The sequence below is a fragment of the Hippopotamus amphibius genome, chromosome 2 (genome assembly GCF_030028045.1).
Source record: "Hippopotamus amphibius kiboko isolate mHipAmp2 chromosome 2, mHipAmp2.hap2, whole genome shotgun sequence".
NCBI lineage: Eukaryota > Metazoa > Chordata > Mammalia > Artiodactyla > Hippopotamidae > Hippopotamus > Hippopotamus amphibius.
In genome coordinates this window covers 126,660,203-126,677,971 of record NC_080187.1, presented here as the reverse complement: position 1 = coordinate 126,677,971, position 17,769 = coordinate 126,660,203, and the positions used below count along the sequence as shown (strand labels likewise).

The 17,769-nt window shown below is 42.0% G+C and overlaps 1 pseudogene; it reads left to right on the top strand.

Annotated features, from left to right (window-relative positions):
• Nucleotides 1–5,797: 5,797 nt before the first annotated feature.
• Nucleotides 5,798–17,769, top strand: part of LOC130844490 (olfactory receptor 4F6-like) — a 32,150-nt pseudogene continuing 20,178 nt past the window's right edge.

Genomic DNA, 17,769 nt, shown 5'->3' with positions numbered 1-17,769 from the left:
ACATAGAGTAGTCAAGCTGACAAAAATTAAAGACAGAGAAATGTTATTAAAAGCAACAAGGGAAAAACAACAAATAACATACAAGAGAACTCCTATCAGGGTAACAGCTGATTTCTCAGCAGGAACTCTGCAAGCCAGAAGGGGGTGGCATGATATATTTCAAGTGATGAAAGGGAAGAACCTACAACCAAGAATACTCTACCCAGCAAGGATCTCATTCAGATTTGATGGAGGAATCAAAAGCTTTACAGACAAGCAACAGCTAAGAGAATTCAGCACCACCAAACCAGCCCTACAACAAATGCTAAAGGAACATCTCTAAGCGGGAAACATAAGAGAAGAGAAGGACCTACAAAAACAAAAAGAAGACAACTAAGAAAATGGTACTAGGAACATACATATCAATAATTACCTTGAATGTAAATGGACTAAATGCACCAACCAGAAGACACAGACTGGCTGAATGGATACAAAAACAAGACCCATATATATGCTGTCTCGAAGAGACTCACTTCAGACCTAGGCACACATACAAACTGAAAGTGAGGGGATGGAAAAAGATATTCTATGCAAATGGAAATCAAAAGAAAGCTGGAGTAACAATACTCATATCAGATAAAATAGACTTTAAAATAAAAAATGTTAGAAGAGACAAGAAAGGACATTACATAAAGATCGAGGGATCCATCCAAGAAGAGAAGATAACAATTATAAATATATATGCACCCAATATAGGAGCACCTCAATACATAAGGCAAATGCTAACAACTATGCAAGAGGAAATGCAAGGCGGAAATAGAGACACAGGTGTAGAGAACAAACACATGGACACCAAGTGGGGAAAGCGGGGAGGGTTGGGGGGGAATGAATTGGGAGATTGGGATACCAAATTGTACATTCTAAATATATGCTGTTTATTGTCTGTTAACTGTATCTCAATAAAAGTTCTTAAAAAGAAAAAGAGATTAGTACACTCCCTAACACCATACACAAAAATAAACTCCAAATGGTTTAAAGACCTAAATGTAAGGCCAGACACTATAAAACTGCTAGAGGAAAACATAGGTAGAACACACTTTGACGTAAATAACTGCAAGATCTTTTTTGATCCACCCCCAGATTAATGGAAATAAAAACGGAAAGAAATAAGTGGGATCTAATGAAACTTCAAAGCTTTTGCACAGCAAAGGAATCTATAAGCAAGATGAAAAGACAACTCTCAGAATGGGAGAAAATATTTGCAAACGAATCAACAGACAAAGGACTGATCTCCAAAATATATAAACAGTTCATTCAGCTCAATATCAAAAAAACAAACAACCCAATCAAAAAATGGGCAGAAGACTTAAATAGGCATTTCTCCAAAGAAGACATACAGATGGCCAAGAGGCACATGAAAAGCTGCTCAACATCACTAATTATTAGAGAAATGCAAACCAAAACGACAATGAGGTATCACCTCACACGGGTCAGAATGGGCATCATCAGAAAATCTACAAACAGTAAATGCTCGAGAGGATGTGGAGAAAAAGGAACGCTCTTGCATTGCTGGTGGGAATGTAAATTGATACAGCCACTATGGAGAACAGTATGGAGGTTCCTTGAAAAACTAAAAATAGAACTACCATATGACCCAGCAATCCCATTGCTGGGCATATACCCAGAGAACACCATAATTCAAAAAGACACATGCACTCCAATGTTCATTGCAGCACTATTTACAATAGCCAGGACATGGAAGCAACCTAAATGTCCATCAACAGATGAATGCATAAAGAAGATGTGGTACATATATACAATGGAATATTACTCAGCTGTAAAAAGCAATGAAACTGGGACATTTGTAGAGACATGGATGGACCTGGAGACTGTCATACAGAGAGAAGTGAGTCAGAAAGAGAAAAACAAATACCGTATATTAACACATATATGTGGACTATAGAAAAATGGTACAAATCAACCTGTTTGCAAGGCAGAAATAGAGATGCAGATGTAGAGAACAAACATTTGGACACCAAGTGGGGAAAGCAGGGAGGGTTGGGGGAGGAGAATGAATTGGGAGATTGGGATACCAAATTATATGCTCTAAATATATGCAGTTTATTGTATGTTAACTGTATCTCAATTTAAAAAAAAGCAACTCACTAACATAAGAGCTTAGACATGAGATTATAAAACATAAGAATAAAATGGAAAACTATGGAGCTGAGGAAACAAAGTATGAAAGATAACTTTATTAGAAACTAGCAAATAATTCAGAAGCACAAAAACAGAACATGGCTGAAAATGAAACAAATGGCATAGAGGCAAGACTTGGAAGTGAATGCACTGTTGAGAGAGAAAGAGAAGCTTTTAAAGCAATTAGAAGAGTGGAAGGAGGGATGGGCTGCAAAGGAAGATTTTGGATTGCCGGGAATCTTTTGTATCATGAATGGGGCTGGGGTTTTGTGGTTGTGTACTTCTGTTAATACTCATCACTTTAAACAGACACAGTTTTGGTATGTAAATTATACCTCTCTAAATTGATTTTTAATGCAGTTTTTAGCAATAAAATGAGAGGGAACCTAAATAATCCAATCCTGAAGATAACTGGATTCTTAAAGTAGTGGTTTCAACACATGAAACAGAAAAAAAATGCTCATAAATAAAATATGTGAAAAATGTGCCCAAAATACAGTTTGGAAAGGTACACTGTCTTCCAGGAAAAAGCGATAAAAAATGATTAACATTAAAAACCTAGATCTTTTGGACTTCCTAGGTGGCGCAGTGGGTAAGAATCTGCCTGCTAATGCAGGGGACATGGGTTTGATCCCTGCCCCAGGAAGATACCACATGCCAAGGAGCAACTAAGCCCATGCACCACAACTATTGAGCCCATGGGCCGGAACTACTGAAGCCCATATGCCTAGAGCCCGTGCTCCACAACAAGAGGGGCCACCGCAATGAGAACCCTGAGCACCACAAGGAAGAGTAGCCGCCGCTCGCCACAACTAGAGGAGGCCCGTGTGCAGCAACGAAGACCCAACACTGCCAATAAAATAAATAAATAAATAAATAAATAAATAAATTTATTAAAAAAAATCTAGACCTTTCAGCTGAATAATGCCCCCCCCCATGAAAGTTGCCCACACCCTAATCCCTAGAATTTATGAACCTGTTACAATTCATGTCAAAAGGGATTTTGCAGATGTGATTAAGGTTATGAATCTCAAGAGAGGGAGATTAGCCTAGTTGGCCTAATCTAATCACATGAATCCTTAAAAACAGAAAAAATTCTCCCGCAAACTTTAAAGAAGTTACTTAAATAAGACATGGGAAAAGAAAGCATATGAACTATATTCTGTTCACTTTGGTAGAAGACAAATAAAATGTCTGAATTTATTCTTCAATGAAACTATCATTCAATCCAGAGAGAAATCATTGTCTAAAAGTAGAAAAAAGAAGAATGTTAAAAAATAGTTATCTCAGATGTAATTCCAGGGAACTGGGAAGTCAAACTAGAATAACCTCCATTCAGACCCAGCTTGGGTGTTCAAATATTTGGAGAAACGTCATGGACGTGGTAGCAATGAACCAAAACTGAACATAGAAGCCCAGACTCTATCCTTTGTCTCTCCCTACTACCCTTCCTTTTAAAAGTTCTATCAGTCAGGATGCTTCTGGCTGCAATTAAGGAAAACTAACCTCAAATTATTGTGTCATAAAGTGGACATATTGACTCATGCAAACGGGAAGTGCGGAGTGAGATCTTCTGAGCCTCAGTAGGACTTTGGCTCTGTGACTCTGCAATTCTCAGAGTTTGTTCTTGTCTGGGAGCTGGCATTGGCCTTGGGGGGGGGTGGTTATCTACCCCACAACCACTCCAGTCTAATTAAGATGGTTTATATCATATGCCTGCCTCTGAACTAGTGACTGGGACCGGAGGACTTCACACCCTGCCTGACTTAGGCCTGGGTTATGCATCTATTACTGAACAAATACCTGTGGCAATAAGGACATTATGGGCCATCCTGAAACTGGGGATGGGCTCAATCCCACCCAAACTTCACAACTGCTATGCATAGAAGAGAGGAAAAGGGGAAGAATTACAAGTGTTACAAAAGTGGTGTGGTAGAGACTGGCTGGTTGTTCAAAGCCAGTTCCTGGGCACAAACAGATATAGACGGATCACATTTCCCAGGCTCCAGGGCAGTTAGGTGTGGCCAGGTGGCCAATGCAACAGACAGACATGGACTATTTCCAGATCTGGTTCCTAAAAGCCTCTCATCCACAATCCCTCATGCTCTTTCCCCTTCTGCAAGCTGCCCATGCAGACATGCAAGGTGATCTTGGGGGGCCATGTGTTGAAGATGGCAGAGCCACAGGAATGGAAGGAGCCTTGGGCCCTGAGAAGAGTCCTCCACTGATCACAAACACCTATTTTACACTTTATGTGACTGAGCAACTTCTTTCCAGGTTGAGACTTCTGTATATCTCGGGGTTGTTACAACAGTCAGCCTATCCTAACAGGTGAAGAAATTAAATTAAGGTCCACAAGGTTGGATGACTTTCCCAAGACACAGTTAACTGATGAAACAGACACAAAAACACAGGATGCAATGATCTTGCAACAGGAATGCAAAAGCAGAATAGAAAACAAGTATAAAAAGAGAAGTAATGAGCAGCACAGTGTCACTAAGGATCTTTTAGGCAGGATGTACAAGTGAGGAAGCAGGGTAACTGCAAAGCCCTTTCTATGTCAAAACTGGTGGAAATTTCCCCACAAGTTATTTCCCACAAGTTATCCATTCCTCTCTCAGCAAACAGAATTACTGGAAAGTTCTCTGATAACTGAGAATGCAAACTGCTTCAGGGTCAGAATTAGGAACAGTAACTCCCATTACACATAAAAGTGGTATTAATTCTCAAGCTGAAAAGCGTTTGGGGGCTTGGGCTGCACCCCAGTGCAGGGGCAGCTACTGTCTGTCTGACCAGCACCCTCCCTGCCTCTGAGAGCTGCTCCCCATCCGACTACCTACTTCTGGGAAAGCTGTTGCTGCTCATAGAGGCCAGCACTGGCCACTGTGCAGACAGGTGTTCCAAGCCAGGCCATCTTTCTTCCCAGGAATTAAAGGAAGAGGCTCAGTCCTGCTCCACTGATGAAGCTGTGAAATGTGAGGCCAGGAGCTATTGGTGGGCACTGTTTCTTGCTGAGCAGAAAAACAGCAGCCCAAGAAAATGAAGCTGGTATCACATGGAAGAGAAAGATGGAGAAGAGTTGTGGTTTCATGTGGCCCGGAGGCTGGCATACCCCTGTCCTTCCCATGGTTTGGTTATGTAGGCCAAGCTGTGGTGGCCCACAAATTTTACTTTGGGCCTCTGCTAGTTCAGATTTGGTTGATGTCACTTGACAATCAAAAGAATCCTGACCAGTATAATCAGGAAAATTGTCTGAAAAAACAGACAAATAAAAATCTTCCTAACATCTCACAAATCTCCAAAAGTAAAATGAAAAGTACAAAAGTAGCAACATCGAGTATGGACTCAGAAACCAGGGTACTGGGACTGAATCCACGTGTGGCCAGTTACTAGCCAGGGAACCTTGGGAAATTGTTAAACCTCCCACTTGCCTCAGTTTTCTTACTCTTAAAGGTGAACCTTTATGGTAACACCAAGCCCACTGGGTTTTCTTAAGGATTAAATTAGTTAATACACATAAAGTACTTAGAACAGTACCTGGTATGTAGTAAACATTCAATATAGGATGGATTTATCATTACATTTTATCAGTCTTAGTTGGTTTCCAGCTTAGTGTCCCATGTTTTTAGTAAGCCAAGTTGGAACAAGCCAGGTGAAAACAGGTGCCAAGCTGACCAGAGAAAACAGCATGTGTTTCCCACAAAACCTGACCCTCAGCAGTGCACCATCAAATCCAGATGCTCTTTCATTTGTAATGAAGGGACAGCTTCTTCAGGTGCCCACCAAGGAGAGGCCAGTTCAGTTGTCTCAGACCCCTCCAGGAGGTGAGCAAGACCAGCTGTATCAGCCACCAGCAGGCTCCTCTGCTCCCTAGGATATCCATTCTCTCCAATGTCCTCTAACTCCCTGGGCCCTCAGGGCCACAGTGAAACAGCCAGGAGGGCAAATGCTGTCCCAGAGCAGCCTATAGGGACCTCTCCATCTTCTGAGCATGCATGACCTTGACAGTGTGAACCCTTCATCCTATCTTAGGCTCATCTTTTTTTTTTTTTTTTTGTAATGGAATTTAACAAAGAAAAATTTGAGGGCATTTGTCCCAGACATAAGATACTTCCTACAACAATCACCTACTTCCTTCATAGAGCGCTACCTTCTCCAAAGTTCTCCTGCTATTTCTGCTGATTAAGTTAGGGAGAAATTCTCAGCAGAGTGCTTTCATGGAAACTGCACAGTCAAAAGCCTAGAGGTTGGGAACTTCCCAGGTGGCTCAGTGGATAAGACTCCATGATCCCAATGCAGGGGACCTGGGTTTGATCCCTGGTCAGGGAACCAGATCCCACATGCATGCTGCAACTAAGAGTTTGCATGTCACAACTAAGGAGCCAGAGAGCCACAATTAAGGAGACTGCCTGATGCAACTAAGGAGCCCTGGAGCCACAACAAAGGTGCCCACATGCTACAACTAAGGAGCTGCTGAGTTGCAACTAAGGGGGATGCCTGCTGCCACTAAGACCTGGTGCAACCAAATAAATAAATAAATATTAAAAAAAAAAGAAAGAAAAGAAAAGCCCAGAGGTGTTAGGTCCCTGAAAGTATAAGTACTTGAAGCATTCAGTCTGTAAAGGCATAGGATGAAGCTAGAGAAGGGGGCAGAAGGCACATCTGACTAGGCTTTGAGGTCACGGAAAGGAATCTAAATCTGGCAGTGGGCAGCCACAGAGGGCTGGAAGCAGGGAATGGCATAATCAGGTCTGCATCTGATCGCCGTGATCCTCCTCTGAATCTCTGCTTGCAGGGCAGCAGATCTCCCAGACGTCTGCCTGTGGGACCTGCTTACATGGGAAGTGGAGAAATAAGGTCTGAAGACATGTTTTTCAGAAGAATAGCTCAGGTGGGGTAGAAATTCCAGAAATTTTCCTTGTGATGGAGAAATAATACATAGGTAGATCATTTTAGCACCCTGGCTCTAGAGTGGCAGAGAAGGCTGAGAACATCGGGAGCGAGGCAAAGCCCTCATGCCACCAATTAGAAACCGCTGACTCAGAGCAACCGGGTGGGGAAGCGCCAGGGCCCAGGGACAGTATCGTGCTCACAGGGCTCTCTAGAGCTGAGCGATGGGACAGGCACACTGCTCCCACTGGCCACAGCCTGCCTGCTGGAAGAACACCTGCAATTCCTACTAGCCCTGACCCCTCCAGCCAGCCTATGATATTCTGCTCCAGCAGAAACTGAGCAGTAAGCAAACTGTACATTGTAGCAAAGCTAGCCTCATAAACAAGTGAACCCAAACCAAAACCCTGTGATCACCAGAGAGATTCATGTGGGGTCTGAAGCTGTCCTACACTGCAGAAATATCCTTGGCCTCTCAAGACAAACACAGCTTTTGGCACTGAAAACTGTTTTTTGGTTTACAGGCCATAAAACTACTGCACCCCTGTTTATTCTTCCATTATCTCTATGTTCAGCAGCACTGAAAGGATTGTAAGAGAGCTTCTTACTCTGCTGACCCACTGGTGAGAAAATGCAATTCTGATCAGTAAGCAAAAAGAAACCAGAAAAGTCTGTCATGTTTACGGTGCATGGCAGGTAGCCTCCCCCACCTTCTCTCATACACTTATTTATTTATTTTTTTAAATTTTTTTTTAATTTTTTATTTTTTTGGGGGTACACCAGGTTCAATCATCTGTTTTTATACACATATCCCCGTATTCCCTCCCTTCCTTGACTCCCCCCCCCAAGTCCCCCCCACCCTCCCTGCCCCAATCCTCTAAGGCATCTTCCATCCTTGAGTTGGACTCCCTTTGTTATACAACAACTTCCCACTGACTATTTTACAGTTGGTAGTATATATATGTCTGTGCTACTCTCTCGCTTCGTCTCAGCTTCCCCTTCACCCCCGCCCCCTCCCATACCTCGAGTTCTCCAGTCCATTCTCTGTATCTGCTTCCTTGTTCTTGTCACTGAGTTCATCAGTACCATTTTTAGATTCCGTATATGTGAGTTAGCATACAATATTTGTCCTTCTCTTTCTGACTTACTTCACTATGTATGACAGATTGTAGTTCTATCCACCTCATTACATATAGCTCCATCTCATCCCTTTTTATAGCTGAGTAATATTCCATTGTATATATATGCCACATCTTCTGTATCCATTCATTTGTTGATGGGCATTTAGGTTGCTTCCATGTCCTGGCTATTGTAAATAGTGCTGCAATAAACATGATAGTACAAGTTTCTTTTGGGATTATGGTTTTCTTTGGGTATATGCCCAGGAGTGGGATTACTGGATCATATGGTAGTTCTATTTGTAGTTTTTGAAGGAACCTCCAAATTGTTTTCCATAGTGGCTGTACCAACTTACATTCCCACCAGCAGTGCAGGAGAGTTCCCTTTTCTCCACACCCTCTCCAACATTTGTGGTTTCCAGACTTTGTGATGATGGCCATTCTGATGGGTGTGAGGTGATACCTCATTGTGGCTTTGACTTGCATTTCTCTGATGATGAGTGATGTTGAGCATCTTTTCATGTGTTTGTTGGCCATCTGTATGTCTTCTTTGGAGAAATGTCTATTTAGGTCTTCTGCCCATTTGTGGATTGGGTTATTTGCTTTTTTGGTATTAAGCTTCATGAGCTGCTTGTATATTTTGGAGATTAATCCTTTGTCTGTTGTTTCGTAGGCAATTATTTTTTCCCATTCTGAGGGTTGCCTTTTAGTCTTGTTTATGGTTTCTTTTGCTGTGCAAAAGCTTTTAAGTTTCATGAGGTCCCATTTGTTTATTCTTGATTTTATTTCCATGATTCTAGGAGGTGGGTCAAGAAAGATCTTGCTGTCATTTATGTCAAAGAGTGTTCTGCCTATGTTTTCCTCTAGGAGTTTGATAGTGTCTGGCCTTACATGTAGGTCTTTCATCCATTTTGAGTTTATTTTTGTGTCTGGTGTTAGGAAGTGTTCTAATTTCATTCTTTTCCATGTAGCTGTCCAATTTTCCCAGCACCACTTATTGAAGAGGCTGTCTTTTTTCCATTGTATACTCATGCCTCCTTTGTCAAAATAAGGTGCCCCTATGTGTTTGGGCTTACTTCTGAGTTCTCTATTCTATTCCATTGATCGTCCTTTCTATTTTTGTGCCAGTACCATACTGTCTTGATCACTATGGCCTTGTAGTATAGTTTGAAGTCAGGAAGCCTGATTCCACCAACTCCATTTTTCCTTCTCAAGATGGCTTTGGCTATTCGGGGTCTTTTGTGTTTCCATACAAATCGTAAGATTTCTTGCTCTAGTTCTGTGAAAAATGCCATTGGTAATTTGATCGGGATTGCATTGAATCTGTAAATTGCTTTGGGTAGTACAGACATTTTCACGATGTTGATTCTTCCAATCCAGGAACATGGTATGTCCCTCCATCTGTTTGTGTCGTCTTTGATTTCTTTCATCAATGTCTTAAAGTTTTCTGCATACAGATCTTTTGCCTCCTTAGGCAGGTTTATTCCTAGGTATTTTATTCTTTTTGTTGCAATGGTGAATGGGAGAGTTTCCTTAATTTCTCTTTCTGCTCTTCCGTTGTTAGTGTATAGGAATGCAAGAGATTTCTGTGCATTAATTTTGTATCCTGCTACTTTACTAAACTCATCAATGAGTGCTAGCAGTTTTCTGGTAGAGTCTTTAGGGTTTTCTATATATAATATCATGTCATCTGCAAAGAGTGACAATTTGACTTCTTCTTTTCCAATTTGGATTCCTTTTATTTCTTTTTCTTCTCTGATTGCTGTGGCTAAAACTTCCAAAACTATGCTGAATAATAGTGGTGAGAGTGGACACCCTTGTCTTGTTCCTGTTCTTAGAGGGAATTCTTTCAGTTTTTCCAAATTGAGAATGATGTTGGCTTTTGGTTTCTCGTATATGGCTTTTATTATGTTGAGGTAATTTCCTTCTATGCCCATTTTCTGGAGAGCTTTTATCATAAATGGATGTTGAGCTTTGTCAAAAGCTTTTTCTGCATCTATTGAAATGATCATACGGTTTTTATCCTTCAGTTTGTTGATATGATGTATCACGTTGATTGATTTGCATATATTGAAGAATCCTTGCATCCCAGGGATAAACCCCACTTGATCATGGTGTATGATTCTTTTAATGTGCTGTTGGAGTCTGTTAGCTAGTATTTTGTTGAGGATTTTTGCATCTATATTCATCAGTGATATTGGTCTGTAGTTTTCTTTTTTTGTGACATCTTTGCCTGGCTTTGGTATCAGGGTGATGGTAGCCTCGTAGAATGAGTTTGGGAGTGCTCCGCCTTCTGCAATATTTTGGAAGAGTTTGAGAAGGATAGGTGTTAACTCTTCTCGAAATGTTTGATAGAATTCGCCTGTGAACCCATCTGGTCCTGGGCTTTTGTGTGTTGGGAGATTTTTAATCACTGCTTCAATTTCCGTACTTGTGATTGGTCTGTTCATGGTTTCTATTTCTTCCTGGTTCAGTCTTGGAAGATTGTATTTTTCTGCTGAGGTTTGATTTGTGACCCAAGATGTGATCTATCCTGGAAAATGTTCCATGTGCACTTGAGAAGAAAGTGTAGTCTGTCGTTTTTGGATGGAATGTCCTATAAATATCAATGAAGTCGAGATGGTCTAATGTGTCATTTAAAGCTTGTGTGTCTTTATTTATTTTCTGTTTGGATGATCTGTCCATTGATGTAACTGGGGTGTTCGAGTCTCCCATTATTATTGTGTTACTGTCGATGTCCCCTTTTATAGCTGTTAGCATTTGCCTTATGTATTGAGGTGCTTCTATGTTGGGTGCATAGATATTTACCACTGTGATGTGTTCTTCTTGAATGGATCCCTTGATCATTATGTAGTGTCCTTCCTTGTCTCTTTTAATAGTCTTTACTTTCAAGTCTAATTTGTCTGATATGAGTATTGCTACTCCAGCTTTCTTTTGACTTCCATTTGCATGGAATATCTTTTTCCATCCCTTTACTTTCAGTCTATATGTATCCCTTGGTCTGAAGTGGGTTTCTTGTAGGCAGCATATAGAAGGGTCTTGTTTTTGTCTCCATTCAGCCAGTCTGTGTCTTTTGGTTGGAGCATTTAATCCATTTACATTTAAAGTGATTATTGACATGTGTGTTCCAATTACCATTTTCTTAATTGTTTTGGGTTTGTATTTGTAGGTGTTTTCCTTTTCTTGTGTGTCCTACTTAGAGAAGTTCCTTTAGCACTTGTTGTAAGGCTGGTTTGGTGGTGCTGAATTCTCTTAACTTTTGCTTGTCTGGAAAGCTTTTGATTTCTCCCTCAAATCTGAATGAGATTCTTGCTGGGTAGAGTATTCTTGGCTGTAGGTTTCTCTCTTTCAGGACTTTCAGTATATCCTGCCATTCCCTTCTGGCCTGCAGAGTTTCTGTAGAAAGGTCAGCTGTTATCCTTATGGGTTTTCCCTTACATGTGGTTTGTTGCTTTTCTCTTGCTGCTTTTAATAATTTTTCTTTATGTTTAATTGTCGTTAGTTTGATTAATATGTGTCTTGGTGTATTTCTCCTTGGGTTTATTCTGTATGGGACTCTCTGTGCTTCTTGGACTTGGTTAATTATTTCCTTTCCCATGTTGGGGAAGTTTTCCACTATAACCTCTTCAAATATTTTCTCAAACCTTTTCTTGTTTTCTTCTTCTTCTGGGATGCCTATAATTCGAATGTTGGTACATTTAAGGTTATCACTGAGGTCTCTGAGACTGTCTTCTAATCTTTTTATTCTTTTTTCTTTTTCCTGCTCTATGGCAGTTATTTCCCCCATTCTATCTTCCAACTCACTTATTCGTTCTTCTGCCTCAGTCATTCTGCTGGTTAGAGCATCTAGAGTATTTTTAATTTCAGTTATTTTGTTATCCATTGCTGTTTGTTTTTCTGAGTTCTTATGAACTGTTTCTTGTACTTTCTCTATTTTGTTATCGAGATTTTGTATCATTTTTACTATCATTACTCTAAATTCTTTTTCAGGCATTTTTCCTATTTCCTCCTCATTTATTTGGTCTTGTGGGTTTTTTCCCTGCTCCTTTGCCTGCATGGTGTTTCTTTGTTTCCTCATGGTTGTCCAAACTTTTGGGGTTGCTTGTCCTGGCGATAGAGGTGTTTATAGAAGACTGTCCAAGCCTCAGACTAATGTCCAAGTATTGGATTAAATGAATATTAAGTCTAGGAAACACATACATGTATAAGACACACAATTACTGAATCCGTTAGGACATAAGGCTCTAGAAAGACCTAACAGAACCCCAGTGTGCTATCAGATATTCAAAGAGAAACCCAGCAGAAATTGACAACTGAAACAGAACAAATCAGAGACAAAGGAAAAGCAAACAAACAACAAATAACACCCTACACATACAAACATCAATCCAGGGAGATTTTGTAAGCTAGGATCAAATATAGAAAAGAGCTGGAGTACCACCAGAGAGAATGGAGATTCTCAGAATGTAATTAGACAATTGTACTAAGAACTAAGATAAAGACAAAAGCCTAATATTAAATACCAAGGCAGTGCTTCATCTTGATAATAGAGCAAGGAGTCTGAGCAGACCGATAGTGTTGCTTATAAGTATGTTAAGATAAAATAAACTTAAAATGGCTGGAAGAAAGGGGAACAGAAGAGCATAATGTGGTTGGAAATATGCAAATAAATAGAAAGGAATAGAAATGTATAAAAGATAGGGATGAAAGGAAAGTATGAGAGATATTTTGTCTGTACTACCAAAAACTTAGCTAGATATAGAAGTATATAAAAAGGCAAAAAAAAAAAAAGAATAAAAAAATCATTAAAAAATTATGTTATAAAACTTGTAGATCCCTTAGGGCTAAGATCGTATTTAATAAATCAAAAAAAAAAAAAAAAAAAAAAAGAGAGAGAGAGAAAGAAAAAAAAAAATCCAGAACTGATCCCAGAATGGACCAGTTCAATAGGTATTGATACTACTATTTCTGTTTCCTTAGCGTCTCAGCTGTAAGTGTCCTTCTGCTTGCCTTGGGTTTTTTTGCATTATTCTGTGACCAGCAGAGGTTCCTTTATTGTTCGTCTGTAAGCCTCGGTGTGTGGGGAGGGAGAGGGTACAATAGTGGCTCCTTCTCCTGGGAGTGAGTGAGCAGTGGCGCCCTGTTGTTTCAGTCGGGCTTGGAGGTGCCTGTTGCAGAGGGCGCTGGTGGCTCAGGCGTAAACAGAAAGTCTTAGAGTTGGGCCTCTCTCGGGGTTTTTTTCTTTTTGATGCTGTTGTTTTTTTTTTTTCTCTCGGCAGCCTCCCTGCTGCTGGCGTTGCAAGGGGTTTTAATCTAGCCCCGCCCGAGCGCCTGAGGGTGCTTGCTATCCCTGAGCGCCTTAGGTGGCCCACAGGGCGTCTCTCCACTGCCTGTTGCAGAGGCTCGGAAAGAGAGAGAGAGGCTACGCGCGCGGCTCCTCCCCCCCGCCTGTGAGCCTGCAGCCTCCAGCCGCCATCATGGCCGGGCAGCTCTCAGGGACGGGCACTCCTCTCTGTGGACCTCATCCCTCCTGTCCTCTCGGTCCGTCACCCTACCGGCAACAATTTTTCTCACCCTGAACCAGCTCTCCGGTTCCCACGCTCCCGCTCCCGGACCCTCCGTTCAGCCGCGGATCGATGTCTCGGTCCGGGAACGCTGAGCTGCGCTGCGGACCCTCCGTATGTTTCTCACTCCCTCCCGTCTGCCACAGCTCCGCCGCTTCACCCTCTTTGAGCCTTCGTAGATGCCTCCCTACCGGCTATGTCGGGCTCCTCGCAGTCCTTTCTGGTGTCCGAGGCCGTCTGCTGGTGTTCAGCTGGTTCTCTGTGGGAATTACTGCGTCCTTCCGTGCATTCCCAATGCATCTGTGGAGAGGGATGCACTCCACGTCTCTCTACTTCGCCGCCATCTTTTCTCTCCTCATACACTTATTTTATATACAAGGAACTGTCGCTCACAGACAAGTTATGTGACTTGCCCCGGCTCACAGCCAGAATTCAGACCCAAGTCTGATGCTAATTCCCCTGCCCTCTTTTGAATTGGAGAATTAGGGGTTAGGGAGACACAAACAGAGGCAAGCCTATTCCCTAACGAGTGTATCATCTAATAGGGGAGGCGGCATCACTTATCCCACATTACCTGCAAATGCCTGGTGCAGTTCCTGGTGCACAGTAAGCTCTAAAGAAATATGGCTTGAGTGAATGAAGGAGGTTTTGTTGTGATCCAATACTTTGTTGTCCAATAAAGAATCAGTGACTATCACACAAACTTACCAAACCAGAGTTTTCTGTGTAGATAGACAGCTGATGAGGGAATTTCTACAGTGGGGGAAAAGTGAGACTAGAAGCCCTCTAAAACACTTTCCAACTCAGTCTCTGAAAACTCATCCCACTGCAGATATTAGTGTCTAACAGAAGTGCTGATTGACTTTTGTCAGTGTTAAAAACGAGTCTATGTTTGTTCATACTGCACACTAATACCATTATATTTAACAATGTTCTGAAACTCCAAAGCAATCCAATAAGAAAACAAAGATTAAGAAGTATTACTGATACTGGACTTCCTAGGTGGTGCAGTGGTTAAGAATCTGCCTGCCAATGCAGGGGACATGCGTTCGAGCCCTGCTCTGGGAAGATTCCACATGCCATGGAGCAACTAAGCCCATGTGCCACAACTATTGAGCCTGTGCTCTAGAGCCCGTGAACCACAACTATGGAGCCCGTGCACTGCAATTACTGAAGCCCACACACCTAGAGCCTGTGCTCCACAAGAAGGGAAGCCACTACAATGAGGAGCCTGTGCACCACAATGAAGAGTAGCCCGCATTTACAGCAACTAGAGAAAGCCCGTGTGCAGCAATGATGACCCAACACAGCCAATAAATAAATAAAAGAAATAAATTTATTTTAAAAAAAAGTATTAGTGATACCATTGGAAAGGAAAACCCAAAACCATCAGTCAGCTAATAATGTAAACATTTATCTCAAGCCAAGACACTCTACATTTAAAATTTATCTATTTCACAATAATAAAAAAAGGCGAGATTGGGGAAAGATGGCATGAAATAGAAGGACGTGGAATGCATCCCTATCCACAGATACATCAGGAATACATCAAAAGGCACAATAATTCCTACAGAGTACCAGCTGAACACCAGCAGAAGAACTTGGACACCAGAAAGGACTGCAAAGATCTTGATATAACTGGGTAGGACAGAGGGGGAAAAAAAGGAGAAAGAGGAGGAGAAGAAAGGAAAGGGGCAGGTCCTACACCCTGGGGAAGGGGGAGCTGAAAAAGAGGGGAGATTGCTGAATTCAGGGAAACGTCCCTTATCTGACAGGGAAACCCCTTCTCCAATGGGGAATTTCCCTCAGTTAGAAGGCAGGCATCTGGGACTGTTCAAAGAGGGTGAAGCTGCTGATCTGTGGCAGATGGGAAAGAGTGAGAAACACAAGGAGGGTCTGCACCACAGCTCAGCATGTCCGGATGGAGACATCAGTTTACAGCTGAACAGGGGGTCTGGGAGCTGGAACGTGGGAACTGGAGAACTGGTACAGGGTGAGAAACATTGTTGGTAGTGGGGAGACAGACTGAGGGGACAGGAGGGAAGAAATCTGCAGTGGAGAATGCCTACTGTGGAAAGATGTGTGGCCATGGTAGCAGCTCAATAATTCTGACTCACAAGCAGCGGGGAGGAGCTGCAGGTGTAGTCTCTCTAGGTGCCTGTGATGGACAAAGGAAGGCCCCCTCTGGTCCTGGCTAACGCACTCAGCGATAACAAAAGCCCTCCAGTGGGGCTGGCCTAGAGTGCCTGCAGCCAAGAGCCAAAAGTCTGCAGAGTGGCCCAGCTCTGGAGACATTCTGTTTACACCTGAGCTGTCAGCTTCACTCTGCAACAGGCACCACCACCACCGCCCGAGCCACCATGCCCCAGGCAGGGCACTACTACAGGAGTCATATGCATGGGGGAGGAGTGGAGGTTGTAGTCACTCTCTCTGCCTGGGCCTCAAGCGTCCCTCTGCAACAGGCACCACCACTGGTGCCTGGACCACCTCGACAAAGGCAGGGTGCTACTGCTCACTCACTCCCACAGGAAGGAGCCGCTATTGTACCCTCTCTCTCCCCACACACCGGCACTTACAGATGAACAATAAAGGAAGCTCTGCTGGTCACAGAGTAATACAAAAAGCCCAAGGTGGGTAGAAGGACACTTACAGCTGAGACCCCAAGGAAACAGAAATATTATTATTCAGTTTACTGATCTGGTCCATTTTGGGGTCAGTTCTAGCTTTTTTTTTTTGTTTTAATTAATTACAATCTTAGTCCTAAGGGATCTACACATTTTATAACATATTGTTCTATTCTATTTTTTCTTCTATTTTTATTTTTAGACTTTCCATATATTTCTATTTCTAGCTAAGTTTTTTGTAGTGCTGACTTTATCTCTCCTACCTTCTTTCCTTCTCTATCCTTTATACATTTCTATTTTTTTCTTTTTCTTCTCGTATTTCCAGTCACACTACACTCTTCTGTTGCACTGTCTTCTCTCCTTTGCTAGTTTATTTTATCTTAATATATTTATAATCAATATTACTGGTCTGCTCTGTTTCCTTGCTTTATTCTCCAAATGACACACTGCTTTGGTTTTTATTATTAGATTTTGTCTTTATCTTAGTTCTAATCATAACTGTCTGATTTTGTTTTGGGAATCTTCAGTCTATCTGGTTGTATTCTTGCTCTTTATTATATTTGATCCTAGCTTTCAAAATGTCCCTGAATTTGTGTTTGTGTGTGTGTTGTGTGTGGTTTTTTGTTTGTTTGTTTGTTTGCTTTTTAGGGTTGGTTTTTTTTTTTTTTTTGGTTTTGAATTTTTGCTGTTTTTCTCTTTGATTGTCTCATTGTATACTGGGGTTTTTCTGTCAGGTCTTTCTAGTGCCTTATGTTCCATTGGATTTGGTATTTGTGTGTCTTGTGCATGTATGTGTTTCCTTGATTTAGTATTTATTTGACTCAACATTCTGCCATTAGTCTGGGGCTTAGACACTCTCTTTTAAACCCCCTTATTGCTGGGACAAGGAACCTCTGAAGTCTGGGCTACTTGATCAGAAGTCAAGTAGGAGGCTCTGGAGAGGGAGCACCGACTCCAGGATGCTAGACCACTAGGGAGTCCTCAGCCACAGGGAAGATTAACTGTAGAAAATTCTCATGGAGTCCTCTATCAGAATCTAAGACCCAGCTTCATCTGACTGTTTGCAAAGGCCAGTGCTGAATACCTCACAACAAACTACAAACAGGACAGGAACACAAACCCACCCATCAGCACACAGACTACCTAAAGCCATAGTAAGCTCACAGATACCCCAAAAGACACCACCTGACACAGCCCTGCTCATCAGAGAGAAAAGACTCAGAGCCAAACACTGGAAAGCAGGCACCAGACTCTCCAACCAGGAAGCCTACTCAAGACACTGGACAAACCCCACCACAGGGAGCAGAAAGCAGAAAGAGGAAGAATTACTACTACGTAGCAGAGGGAAGTGAGACAGCAAATCCTACAAATTAAACAAAATGAGAAAACAAAGAA